The following is a 13,440-nucleotide window of genomic DNA, read 5'->3' as shown; positions in this document are numbered from 1 at the left end:
GAAGAGACAGCTCTCTGGGGTCTCTGAGCCGGGCTGCGTTTCTGTGACGGCCGGGGCAGGAGAGGCGGCTGGAGCCAGTGCCTCTCCACAGTGTCATTCTGATCCTGCCAGCTGTTGCCCGGCTCCCGGGGCAGGTGCACGTTGGTTCAGACTCTCTCAGGAGTCGTGTGTATTCTCCTTGAGAGATACATCTGTAATTAAAACACAACTGTAGCATTTTTGCTTGTGATGCTAAGGACAGGAGTTCCACACAGCACTTTGGACCCGTCTCCCGTTCGAGCCTCTGGGAGCCCCGTGGGGCGGGCGGCGTCAGGCAGAAATGGAGGCTTCCTGATGTGAAAGGATGGCGCTGGACCTGCGTAGCTCGCGAGTGTCCAGGGTGGACAGAGTGCCCAGGTCTCCTCGCTCCCAGGTCAGCGCTGCCAGAAGTCGTTTGTCCTGCCAGCCAGAGAACTCATGTGCTACAGGAGACAGGTGGGGGGAGGTGCTCCATGCACTGAGCGTCTCCGGGGTGTCAGGACCTGTGGGTGGGGTGCTCTTCGGATTCGTGCAGACCTCCTGCCTGCACCGAGTCTTATCCCTTCTGTTGAGCAAGGCGCGAGCGGAGGCTCAGCGAGGGGAGAAACTGTCCTCCGCCACCCAGCCAGCGGGACGGGAGACCTGGGCCCCCTGATTCCAAACCCAGTGTCCTCACGCATTCCCGGTGGCCCTGAGCAAACAAGGACTGCCCTGGAACGTCACTTGCAAAGTGTTGGCTGTTAGATAAGTTATTCTGAAGGTTTGCAAGTGTCTCTGAAAAAGCAAGATGAAGTCTATTTTTTGTTTGATTTTGTTTTTTTGGTTGTGCTTATTAGAACAAAGCTCTTTCCCCCTTAGGCATTGCCAATCAATTTGGCAACTGTTGCAAAAACCGAATTATACAGTCAGTTGGTTTAGCTGGCTTGCTTTTGGGGGCATTGATTGATAGTCGGGGGGGTGTCACATGTCAGTAGACCCAAAGAAATTTATTTATTATTTTTTTCCCAAAGGGTGTCTTATTAAAACAAGTGGGACTGGCCTTTCAATTTAGGAAAGTGATTTATTAGGGCCAGAGGGTGGGAAGCAGTCTGCATGGTCACCTGCAGACGCCCCTCTGTGCTGCGGGGTCGTCTCTGTGTTGCCCCTGCTCCCAGCATTCAGGTAATAGGTGTTCAGCAGATGTCTGTTGGATTGAAAGAAATTAGTCCAGCATCCACCGTGTGTGGGGTTCTTTCTGAGGCACAAGAGCAGTGGTCGTGGGGTCTCCGTCTGCCCGGTGATGGGGGCTCAGCTTCCTCCCTGGACTTGCATCCACAGCTTCTGCTCCTGGTGCCAGCGTTGCCTCTGGGGTCTCACTCAGTCTATGTTAGAGACCCTAAAACCGCGGAGAGGGAGCCCGCCTGGAAGCTTCTCCGTCCTTGGGCTCAGCAGTCCCAGTTTGGGAACCTGTTTAGATCTCCCGGCCCTGTGATGACCAGTGGCAATGTTTGCCCTTGTAAAACACAGCAGCCAGAGCCCACCCATCCAGGGAGCAAGCCCTTCAGACACGGGGTCTTTGCTGAGTGTCTGCTCAGGGCCAGGGAGCGAGATGGAAGAGCCTCCGTTTGCCCCCATGGGACTCTCAGTCGGTAGAGGGGAGGTAAATCAACACCGAGCAGTCGTCCAGGTGTTGTGCCAAATCCCGGCCGGAGCCGGGGAGCCCGAGAGAGGGAGGTGGCCATTGCTACACGGGTGTTGCCGTGAGTAAAGAGTTCACGTACATTTACTGGCTTAATGCTTTCCGAGTCCATCTCTATGCGTAACAACACGGTGCATTCTCTCCTGGGCTTCTTGTCTGTGGACATAACACACTGATGCAAATGGCGTTGTTTCAAACCGAGGTACAAACTGAAGGAAGGAACGGCGTTCTGTGAGGCCGTGCGCTGGCCGGACAAGGGTCTCAGACCAGAGCGTCCCGGGCAGAGCTGAGGTTCATGGGGGGGTGAGTTTGGAGAGCAGAGGTCACAGGACCGGAGGCTGCGGGGGGTGGTCAGGGAAAGGGCCCCTGGAGCCAGTGAGCATGAGGCTTGATGTTTATCTCCAGGGTAACGGGGAGCCTGTGCAGGATTGCAGGTGGATGGAGTGGGGCGGCAGGCCCTGCACCCTCGTGGCAGTGGGGGGTGGTGCTCGCGGGGACGCCCATGTGGACACCAGCCAACCAGGAGGCTCTTACACTAGACTGGAGATAAACAAGGTGTCTTAGAGTAAGAGGATGGTGCAGAGCCAGAGAGGAAGGGGAGGGTTTCAGGGGCGCCCGGGACCGGAAAAGGGTGGCCCTGGGGATGAGCAGGCTCAGAGGGAGGAGTGGTGGCCGGCCTGGGTGTGCGGGTGCAATGGAGTCATCGCTGAGGTAGGAGAACACCCCAGAACGGTGTCCTCCGTGGCCATGTGGTGCAGAGCTCGTCACGAGTTCAGTCTGAGGTCTGGGGATTTTAGGGTGCCTTTGAGGGACCCAAGCAAGGTGGACAGCTGTATAAACAGATTTAGAGCTCAAAGGTGATGTTTGAGCTGACTCTTGGAAAATTGATTGGGTCGTTTCCAGGTGAACAGCAGGGAAGGACGTTCGAGGCAGTCCAGTGTGGAGGCTGTGACCGAAGCGGACGTGGGGAGAGTTGGGGGGTTGTAGGTGGTTTGCGGGGTTTAGAGATGGGTGGACAGCAGCAGGGCTGGGGGAGGGGGTCCCGGAGAATCTCTCATGCCGTGGTAGGAGGTTCGGACTTGACCGTAGAGGGTACGAGCAGCTGCTGAGTCTCACTGGCAGTGAGGAACAACCACTGTGCCCGCAGAGGGGAGGGTCGGTCTGATGAGTCACTCACTCGTTCACCCGCCGGGGCCGTGCTCCGTGCTCCGTGCTCAGCGCTGTGTGAGGCACAGGTCAGGACAGAGACGGGCTGTAATGAGTTGATTGCCTATTGGGGAAGAGGGACCCATAAACATGCAATTATAGTACAATATGGTGATTGAAAGGATACTCATGTGCACAGGGAACGGGCAGTGTGGAGTCAGGGAAGCTCACCTAGACAGACTACGTTTGCGAAAGTTTCTGAGCGAAAGACAGAGTTTTGGAAGAATTGTCAGGGAGATGAGTGGTCCTAGAAATTGCACTCCAGACAGGTGCGACAGGAGGACGGAAACTGCAGGGGAGGCAGCAGCTGAGGTCTTAGGAAGCCTCCGTCAGCTGAGATGTTAGGAAGCCTCCACCAGCTTGCTGCCAGAGGCAGAGAGCAAAGCCGAGGTGGTGGGCGGGGGAGACGGGGGGGGTGGTGGTGGTGGTCTGCGCTCCCACCCCATCCTGTCGTCGAAGAGAAAAGCTGATTTAGCAAGGTCACTCTGGCAGCTGTGGGGAGATGGGATTTGCAGGCGAGAGACGATGAGGACCCCTTCATGATAAATAGCCACTCTCCCCAAAACCCCAAACCTCATCAGGAGTAGAAGTGAACTTCCTCAGACAGCTACAGGGCGTCTCCTACCCCCCCCCCCCACCCGAACACCACATTCAGTGGAAAGAAGCTGAGAGCTTTCCCAGAGGAGGGTGCCCTCCCGTGCTAGTCCCATCAGCACAGCACAAGAAGTCCTAGCTGGATAATCGGTTCAGGAAATGAAAGAAACAGCATCTCGGTTAGAACAGAAGAACCAAAACTACCTCTTACTTGCAGGGGACATGATATTGCTGAAGTGATGTGCTAAAACACGATTAGGACGGGCCAGTTCCACAAGGTTGCAGGAGACGAGAGCTACACACCAAAGTCAGTTGTACTGGGCGGGCATTGACTATGAAGAGCCAGGGAATGAAGAACACGATTTTCACGATTGTGTTAAAAACCATAAGATAATTAGGAATAAATTTAATGAAAAGAGACGCAAGACTTGTATACTGAACAGCGCAGAGACATCGCAGGGAGAAGTCGAAGAGGGCGTGAGGAAGGGAAAGCTAGCCCATGTTCATGGATTGGAGACGGTGTCGTTGAGCTGCCAGTCCCACCCACGCGGATCTCGTCTCCTGATGCACTGCAGCTGCCGTCGACATTCCAGCTGGCTTCTTTGCAAAATCGACAAGCAAGCTGACCCTAAACTGCGTGGTTTTCTGGCACGAGTTCGTGGGAGGAGTTCACGCAGACATAGCTGGTTTAATGGGAGGTGGACACGTATGAGACCCTGTGGTGTCCAGGGCCTTGCCCGAGGCCTTGGACACACACTCAGTAGTTACTCTTTGCAAGAAGCCTGGACGTCCCCACGGGGGGGGTGAGGAGATGGGAAGGCACTAGCCGAGGACGCACAGGAGGTGACCGGGGAACCAGGGTTCCAGTCCGCTCACTGGCCCCGTAGCGCATGGTCGCCGCCCAGCTGAGCGCTGTCTTTGTCCCCAGATGAGCGGAGAACGCAGAGCAGTGCGGAACATTTCGAGGCAGAGGTTCTGGAGACGTAGGTGGAGGTGCCCAGGAGGCACTGGCTTCACGTGTGCAGCTGGGGGAGCGAGCGAGGCTCATGGCGAAGGACTGAGCACCACGGACAGGAGCAGCTGTGGTCGCCATGACCGGGGGAGGCAGGGAGAGCAAGGAGAGCAGTCAGTGACGCCCGATGCATGGGTCTCAGGAACGAAGACTAGAGCTCGTGGGCTGACTGTGACCCCCTAAAGTTCCCATGTGGAAGCCCTCACTTCCAGGCCCTCGGAATCTGACCTTTGCAGATAGTTTTTATAGAGACAGTCTAGTGAGAGTGAGGTCATGAGGGTGAGAACCCTCCTCCAGTGTGGCTCGTGTGCTTATCAAACGGGCGGACCTGGAGACAGACACGCATCTCGGGAGGACGCCGTGGGCACACGCAGAGATCAGGGAGGACGCCGTGGGCACGCGCAGAGATCAGGGAGGACGCCGTGGACACGCTCAGAGATCGGAGAGGACGCCATGGGCACGCGCAGAGATCGGGGAGGGCACCGCGGGCACGCGCAGAGATCGGGGAGGACGCTGTGGGCACGCGCAGGGATCGGGGAGAACGCAGTGGGCACGCGCAGGGATCGGGGAGAATGCCGTGGGCACGCGCGGAGGTCGGGGAGGACGCCGCGGGCACGCGCGGAGATCGGGGAGGACGCTGTGGGCACGCGCAGGGATCAGGGAGGACGCCGTGGACACGCTCAGAGATCGGAGAGGACGCCATGGGCACGCGCAGAGATCGGGGAGGGCACCGCGGGCACGCGCAGAGATCGGGGAGGACGCTGTGGGCACGCGCAGGGATCGGGGAGAACGCCGTGGGCACGCGCGGAGGTCGGGGAGGACGCCGCGGGCACGCGCGGAGATCGGGGAGGACGCCGCGGGCACGCGCAGGGATTAGGGAGCATGCCGCGGGCACGCGTAGAGATCGGGGAGGACGCCGTGGGCACGCGCAGAGATCGGGGAGGGCGCCGTGGGCATGCGCAGAGATGGCTTCCTCCAAGCCACGGAGAGGCCTTGGTCTCAGACTTCAAGCCCCGACGAGCGAGACAGTGCATTTCTGTTGCTTTGGCCCCGGGTTTGGTTCTTCATTACCGCAGGCCTAACCGGCTAACGCAGGGAGCAAGGAAGGGTGTTCAGTAGGAGGGGCTCCAGCTGGGCATGGAAGCCAGACCTGCCTGGCGCCCGAGATCACAGCGTCCTCTGCGCAGGGCTGCTTTGTCGCTAGTGTGACCTGAGGTCACACCGCCTGTGGAGTCATGCCCCCGGCCCCTCCTGAGCAGGAGTGGGGGTGCTGGGACCCCTCCCGACATCTTGATCCCATCACCTGCTGTCACTCTCTGCCTCCCCTAATCCGTCCCTGAGCAGCTGAGTTTTTGCAGCCTGAGGAGGAGTTAGACGAATCCTCGGCGAATGTCAGCCCACTGGCTCTGATTCCCTGTCGCAGCCAGAGGTCGCTTTCGGCTCCAGCTCTGTCTTTCGGGTTAGCCTTCCCTGGAGACACGCGGTGTCCACAGAAACGGAATGAACCGGCTTATCTTGTCTTTATTTAAGTCACTGATGGGAAAAACCCGTAGGAGGCAGTGCCGGAGGGGCAGCAGGAGGGGTCCGTGGGGAAAGTCCTCTGTGCTCTGGTCCCAGGGCCATCCCCACACCCGCCCACCTTTGATGGACCCCTGCCTGTACATGCGGTGTGCCCGGAGCCAGCCTCTGTCCTGCTGACCTCAGCTCTCCTGTGCTGGTTCCCGCCCTCCCCAGCGGAGCTTCTCCGGGCTCACTCCGTTGACCTCGCTAGTGTCCACCCGGATCAACGCCTGGGCTCCGGTCCCCTCACCTGTACCACGAGGGGAGCAGGGACAGTGTCCACACGTGAGGTTGGGACGATGCCCCGAGGTAGTGTTGGCAGGGAATTTGGCAGCAGTGCCCGATCATGCTAAGTCCTTGCCAACTGATGACCAAGCTGCCGTGGCCGCCAAGGCGCACGCTTCCCGCCGGAGTGCCCGCCCACACGTCCCGCGGGCCTCGCTGCTGCCTGCCGGCCCTGGCCGAGCCACTCTCCTGCGTCCGCCCCTCATCCAGCCTGCAGTGCTTTGTGGTTTATATCGTCTGGCACAGGCGTGCGCACGCACACACGTGTGTATCTGCGTGTGCGTGTGTGGTGGCTTCTTGAGTCCCTGCTGGAGGTCGCTTGGGGTTTGTGTCGCTTCATTTATTGAGTCACGTTGAGCAAACGCTCGGACAAGCTGAGCGTGGAATTAAGAAAGCTTTGCCAGCGGCCTGGGAGAAAGAGGATTTATACACGTTTCATCAACACAGCGACCCTTCGGGGTGGACGCTCTGTCCCCTTTTTACTCACGAGGAGTGTGAGGCCCGTCTCTCCTCCAGGGGAATGCTGCTCTTGCTCCTGCTCGAGGGCCCAGGGAGCAGCGGCTGCTTTTGAGCTCCCCGCCCCGTGCAGGACTGGCTCACTGTCCAGGGCTCGCCGGCCGTTGCCTGCCAGGGGACCGGCACCGCGGGGATGGGGCAGAGGTCGACGGTACCGCTGTTCTCCGGGTGTAACCGCAACAACAGTGCCTGCCGCCGGGGAAGTGTTTGCACAGATCGCGTCTCAGCCCCCCCAGACAAACTGGTTTCGCCCGGCCAGGTGCAGATGGAAAACACGAGACTGTCCTGGGTCCTGTCTCTCCTTTAGTTACAGCGACCTGAACAAGAAAGCCACGCCCCAATGGGTTAGCTCCTTCAGCAAAGGCAGCCAGTAGCACGTGGCTATAGATAGGGTCTTTAATCAACAGCTTATGATCCCAGTAAAATATGAACAGATTGCACCAATACATAGGAAGACCAAGCACAAGATGAGACTAGCTCTGTTCATGTTGTTCGTCGTGTCATGTCGTTCATCTCATCCTCAGAACTGTGACTACCGGTTCCAAGAGTCTTTTGATGCCTTCTGTTGCAAGGTGAATGCATATTGTCTCTAAAGGAGCTGCTCGGAGTTCTCCCTGGACTGCAGCGATGCAGCTGGGAGGCATGCACCTCGTGGGGTCGGGGCCGGGGTCGGGGTCGGGGTCAGTGCACACGTGAGGCTTTCAGTGAGACAGCTTGGGACAGGGGACGTCAGGCATGCTGCCTGAGGGATTGTCCCTGTCCCGAGCGTGATGTGGACAATTGGTGGCATTGTGCTTCATCAAAGCAACTCTGAGCAGCAAGAATGAGATGATGAATGGGCCATCCTCAGTTTCCTCTCTGGTCGTGAGTCCACTGAGTACATTGGGACTGTCTTTTTATTTTTCTCTTATACCAGAACGCCTGCCACAGGGACAAGTTCAGTGTATTCAGTGTGATCAGCCGAGTCCAGAACCCGAGTGTGAGAGTCAGATGAAGAGGAGGTTAGTTCCTCTAGGGGGGAGAGGAAACTGAACACAGAGAATCGAGGCAGAGGGAGCCGTGTGTGGCCACGGTCAGGTGGCTCAATACCGAGTGTTCAGGTATGCCCGCCGCCCCCGCGTGATGGCGGCACCTGCCATGCTAACCGGTGCACACTCCCCTGGCCTGTGGGCGTGGCCCCTGGGGGCGGGCTCCCCCAGGGCAGAGCTGTCTCTCGTCGTTGCCCTGTTCCTGGGACCGGAGCCCTTGAGCATGTCCTGAATACGTGGGTGAAGCTCCACATGACAGGCTGTGTGTCCTCGGCACCTGGCACAGATGTGTGTCTGTCCTGGCGGCCTGGGCACTGACCCTGGACGCTTCTCCTGAGTGATGGTATGTCACTTTGCCTATTTCAGCTTCTGTTTTCTCTTCTGTGAATTACCTCCTGTGGCTTATTTTGAGACTCAAGTAGAATAATACACATAAAGCACTTTTATAAAACCACGAAGTGTTGTTGATTGAGCACTCTGTGTGTGTGTGTCTGTCATCAATCACTAATTATGCTCAGAGAGGCTACGGTGCCTTTCACACTTCAGACAGCTCTCTGAGGATGTTAGTTCTGACTTACTCTCTGACTTCCCATCTCCCTGCCATGAAGTGATCAAGCTATGAATAGACATTGTGGCTCTTTGACAACAAAGGAATCGGAACAGTGCTTCTTACCTGACACAGCCAGCTTATCTGTGCAGACTTGGCCGGTGCAACTCGGCGTCTCCTCTAATTGTGACTGTGCCTCGCTGTCTCCCGCCGAGAACGCCACCCCAGCGGAGAAACGGAGACTTTCTGAGAGGACGCCTCCGCGTGCGTGCTCAGAGCACCCAGGAAAGAAAATAATCCCTGGAGCAGACACCAGACGGGCACAGGGCACTGCGGTCGGTGCAGGGAGGCGGTCAGAGGTGGGAGATCTTCTTGCCCACAGAAGCATGTGTGCTTAATTGGACTTTTTGCTTAAGTTCATGCTGAAGTGTGTGTTAAGCTGTAGAGTAAAACGTGGGACCAAAAAAGATGGGAGAAGAAATGGTAATACAGAAGGAAAAGAAAGACGATGGATACTCGCACAGAAGGGACAGTGGTCCTCACGGAGCGCCGGAGTGATACTCGTGTCCGGTCGTCAGCACAACCCCACTGCTCGTGAGTGCTCTTCCCGCCCAGCACACTGAGGCGGGGAGATCTTAAGTAACTTGCCTGAGATTGCAGAGTGTGTGAACCAGGAGTGAGTGGTTTCAGAGCTCAGTGTGTCTGAAATTAGAAGATACTTATTAGTTACTATTCACTCATTATGAACTATAAGAAGCATAGTAGTGGAGAGAAACAGGCAAACGCCATAAAGTTAAGGTGGAAGTAACAGAACATTTGCAAGCTCAAATTAATTATAAAATGTCATAGTATTGTTATTTTTTAAAAAAATAGTTTTAGGTAGAGTTGGTTTCTAGCATGATTTTTTTTTTCATTTTTCCGAAGCTGGAAACGGGGAGGCAGTCAGACAGACTCCCGCATGCACCCGACCGGGATCCACCTGGCATGCCCACCAGGGGGCGACGCTCTGCCCATCTGGGGCATCGCTCTGTTGTGACCAGAGCCACTCTAGCGCCTGAGGCAGAGGCCACGGAGCCATCCCCGGCGCCCGGGCCATCCTTGCTCCAATGGAGCCTTGGCTGCAGGAGGGGAAGAGAGAGACAGAGAGGAAGGAGAGGGGGAGGGGTGGAGAAGCAGATGGGCGCTTCTCCTGTGTGCCCTGGCCGGGAATCGAACCCAGGACTTCTGCACGCCAGGCCGACTCTCTACCACTGAGCCAACCGGCCAGGGCCTCTAGCATGCTTTTTAACTGGGGATACTCACATTGGCTTGAATCTAAGTTGACCTAAGTGTGTGTATATGTACACGACCATGTGCATAACACACCTTCTGCCCCTGCACACACGCATACATGGCAGCTGTTGACACCCTTTTTAAGGTCGAGTGCGGGATTAAATTCTTCATCAAACTGGATGTGGCAGCTGCTGCCGTGAATGGACAGGAGTGGACAGGAGCATGGGTGGCTGGGGCCCGTGTGCAGCCTCCAGGGTGTGCACATTGTGGGACGCAGCTCCGGAGGAGGCAGCGGAGGTGTCTAGCAAGCCCATCACGTGAGGAGAATTGCAGTACGGAACATTTCTGAACACTGTTCTTGAGAAAGCTGGTTTTGAAAATTCGCTGCAGAGCAACAATGCGATAATATGGGTGAGGTGCCCTAGGAACTTAGTGCTTGCTTGTGTCCCTTAGCCTAGTAAGCTTTATTTTATTATTTGTCATTTTGCTTAAGGTCACAGAACCTATTGACATTGTGAAATGAGGACTTACTATAGTTTATTGAACATTCAGCGACTTGTTAATTGGAATTGTTGCGACACCTTAGTTGTTCATTGATTGCTTTCTCATATGTGCTTTGACCATGGGCCTTCAGCAGACCGAGTAAGCCCTTGCTCAAGCCAGCGACCTTGGGTCCAAGCTGGTGAGCTTTGCTCAAGCCTGATGAGCCCATGCTCAAGCTGGCAACCTCGGGTCTCGAACCTGGGTACTCGGCATCCTAGTCCGACGCTGTATCCACTGCGCCACCGCCTGGTCAGGCTGTTAATTGGAATTGAGTTAGCTCTATTATTGGTCAGGTATTTTACTAGGAACTCCACTATACACCGTCCTGCATAAGGTAGTAAGTACTGGGTTTAGGTGAAGGTTTGAGCAAAGGAGAGAGAGATAGTGAGGATGTGCTTACGGAAAGGGGAGGGGTAAGGAACTCCAGCTGACACGGCCTGGAGGGCCCTCCTTTGACTTTTCCTTTCCAGCAAAAGGTTTAGGCAATAACAAAACTTTAAAAGGAGAAAACCAAACACCTCCATGAGTTAAAAAAAAACAAAAACATTTCACGAGCTAGAAATAAAAAGATAAAGCAGTTAGCTGGGCTCTGGGTCTAAGAGGTTCATCGGTGGCTAGAATTTTAGCACAATGAAAAAAAAATCTTAATAAAATATTAACAAATCAAATTCTGCCCGGTATAAGAGGAATACTAGGTTATGACCAAGTAGACTGTATCTTAGAACTGTGAGGATGACGCTATGTCAGAAAATCTCTCAGTGTTACATCACACTAGCAAATTAATTGAGGGGAAAAATACAGTCATTTAGTTGTAGAAAACTCAACATGCATTCATCGTAACAGCTCTTAGAAAACGGAGACAGCAGGAGAGTGTTCTTAGCTTCATGAAGGGTGTCTATCAAAAATCTATAGGAAACATCACAGTGAAACAGTAGACACATTACCTTCTTGGGTCAGGATGTCTGCTATCACTGCTTCTGCAAGAAGCTGTCTTTGTTGTAGCTAATGGAATGAAGACAAAGACAGGAGACGAGTATGAATTAGCATGGAAGACGGAACGGCCCTTACCTGCGGATGATGGTGTTCCCTACATGGAAAACGCAGAGACACTGTTTGTTAGAACTTGTGAGAATGTTCAGGTTTTCTTGATTCAGGATAAAATATCAAAAACTTATCTCTGTACCAATAAAACCCAGTTAGAAAATATAATTTAAAATATCCTTATTCACAATAGCCTCCAGTACCCTAAGGTACCCTAAAAAATAGTCTTAACAGTGTATGGAAGACCTTTACGAAGGGTATTACAATACATAAAACTAACCCTGATGACCTAGCACACTATATACCATGTTTGTGGATGGGAGATGAAATATCACGGAGGTGTCAGCTTACTCCCCGATTAATCTATTAATTACGTGTAACTCCTATAGCAATTTTACAACAGGACTTTTTAAAAATCAACTTGACAAGCTCATGTTAGAATTCATATAAAAGAAGTCACGAATAGTCAAGATAAACTGGAGAAGGTGACCAAGCTGTAGAGTCTTGCCCTATAAGATTGGGCAAGACACTGTAATGAAAATAGTCTGATTAACATTCAGGACAGACAGACAGGTGGAAGAGACTAGAAGGCCGCCTCCCCCCAGTCACATCCAGGCGTAGAGGGAGGTGTGACATGCCCTGGTCCGTGCCTAAGGGGCACTGTTGTTTTATGGCCATGCTACAGATTCATCTCACAGTCTGGTATTTTATAATTGTCGTCAGCCAGATGGCAGACCTAACATGGTTTTATAAAAGCCCTCTGATAAGGATTTTAGAGTTGACTGAACATGGAGCATTCACAGTGCTTTCCATAAGCATTGTAACTTAGTGCGAGAAAGTGAGAACCCTCTCGGAAACGATGCTGCCACATTTGATTATACACGTGGGAGAAACAGGAAATTGGAAGACCCATAAGCAAAATCAGTTCTAGGGAAGCCACATGTTTACAGTTTCAGAAGATAACACACACAGGAAGCTATCTTCACCGCCTCGGGGGAGGGAAGGGCCTCTCAGGCTTGCCATATGGAGCACACTCCATCAAGGAAGAGCCCACCCTGTTTGGTTACATGAAACTTTTGCAAAGTAGTACTACAAAGGATGCTGGGAGCAACACTGAAAGCCTGGTCACATGCCCATTTTGTTTTGCGTCTCTCAGGTTATATGCTATTCTCTCAAATAAGGAAACCATTAAAAAGACAGAGGGACAGAGAACCCTGGCGTCATGAACAAGGGACTGGAGGGCCTGAGGGATGCTCGCTGATAACGGATCAATAAGGAAACCCGAGGGAGATGGACGTGGCCCTGGACTGGCCTTTCCCTGCAGCGGGGGTGCCCCTGCCTGGCCCTGCTCTGCCTGGCCGGCGCCTCCGCCCCACCGTAGAGAAGCGTTCTCACTGATGCTCTAGTGAACACTGACCAGGGAGACGCCCGGCAGCGTCCCGTGAAGCGGCAGCTCCGTTGTCCCCGGCCCCGTCCTCCTGCTCCGTTCTGCCCTCAGCGCCAGTGCCACCCCAGCGTCGCACTCTCCACCGTGTTTCGCTTGGGTGCACTGCCCGCTGCTCCCCAGGCAGCGGCTTGCCTGTTGTCTGCAGGGTGTTCGGCACAGTTCTTGGCACCCGGCGTTGAGTGTTTGCTGAGTAAGTGCCTGGATGAAGTTGGACCCAGTCTCATGTTTGCAAAATCCGTACCCATCAGGTTGGGAATAATAAAACTAGTCTGCAATACGAAAAATGAGCCTGACCAGGCAGTGGCACAGTGGATAGAGCATTGGACTGGGATGCGGACGACCCAGGTTTGAGACCCCGAGTTCGCCAGCTTGAGCGCGGGCTCATCTGATTTGAGCAAAAGCTCACCAGCTTGGACCCAAGGTTGCTGGCTTGAGCAAGGGGTTACTCGGTCTGCTGAAGGCCCACGGTCAAGGCACATATGAAAAAGCAATCAATGAACAATTAATGTGTCGCAACGCGGAACGAAAAACTAATGATTGATGCTTTTCATCTTTCCATTCCTGTCTGTCCCTGTCTATCCCTCTCTCTGACTCTCTTTCTGTCTCTGTAAAAAAACAAAAACAACCAAGGCCAAAAATAAGAATGGTTATATCCAAAACAGGAGCTCTTACATAGTGTTGGCCAAAGCGTAT

The 13,440-nt window shown here is 54.2% G+C and overlaps 1 protein-coding gene across 1 annotated transcript in view; it reads left to right on the top strand.

Moving 5' to 3' along the window:
- Nucleotides 1-13,440, top strand: part of TRAPPC9 (trafficking protein particle complex subunit 9) — a 364,330-nt gene that overhangs the window by 146,944 nt on the left and 203,946 nt on the right. The window lies entirely within an intron of this gene.

This window comes from Saccopteryx leptura, chromosome 3, assembly GCF_036850995.1.
Source record: "Saccopteryx leptura isolate mSacLep1 chromosome 3, mSacLep1_pri_phased_curated, whole genome shotgun sequence".
Taxonomy (NCBI): Eukaryota; Metazoa; Chordata; class Mammalia; order Chiroptera; family Emballonuridae; genus Saccopteryx; species Saccopteryx leptura.
This window is presented reverse-complemented; position numbering and strand designations above follow the sequence as displayed.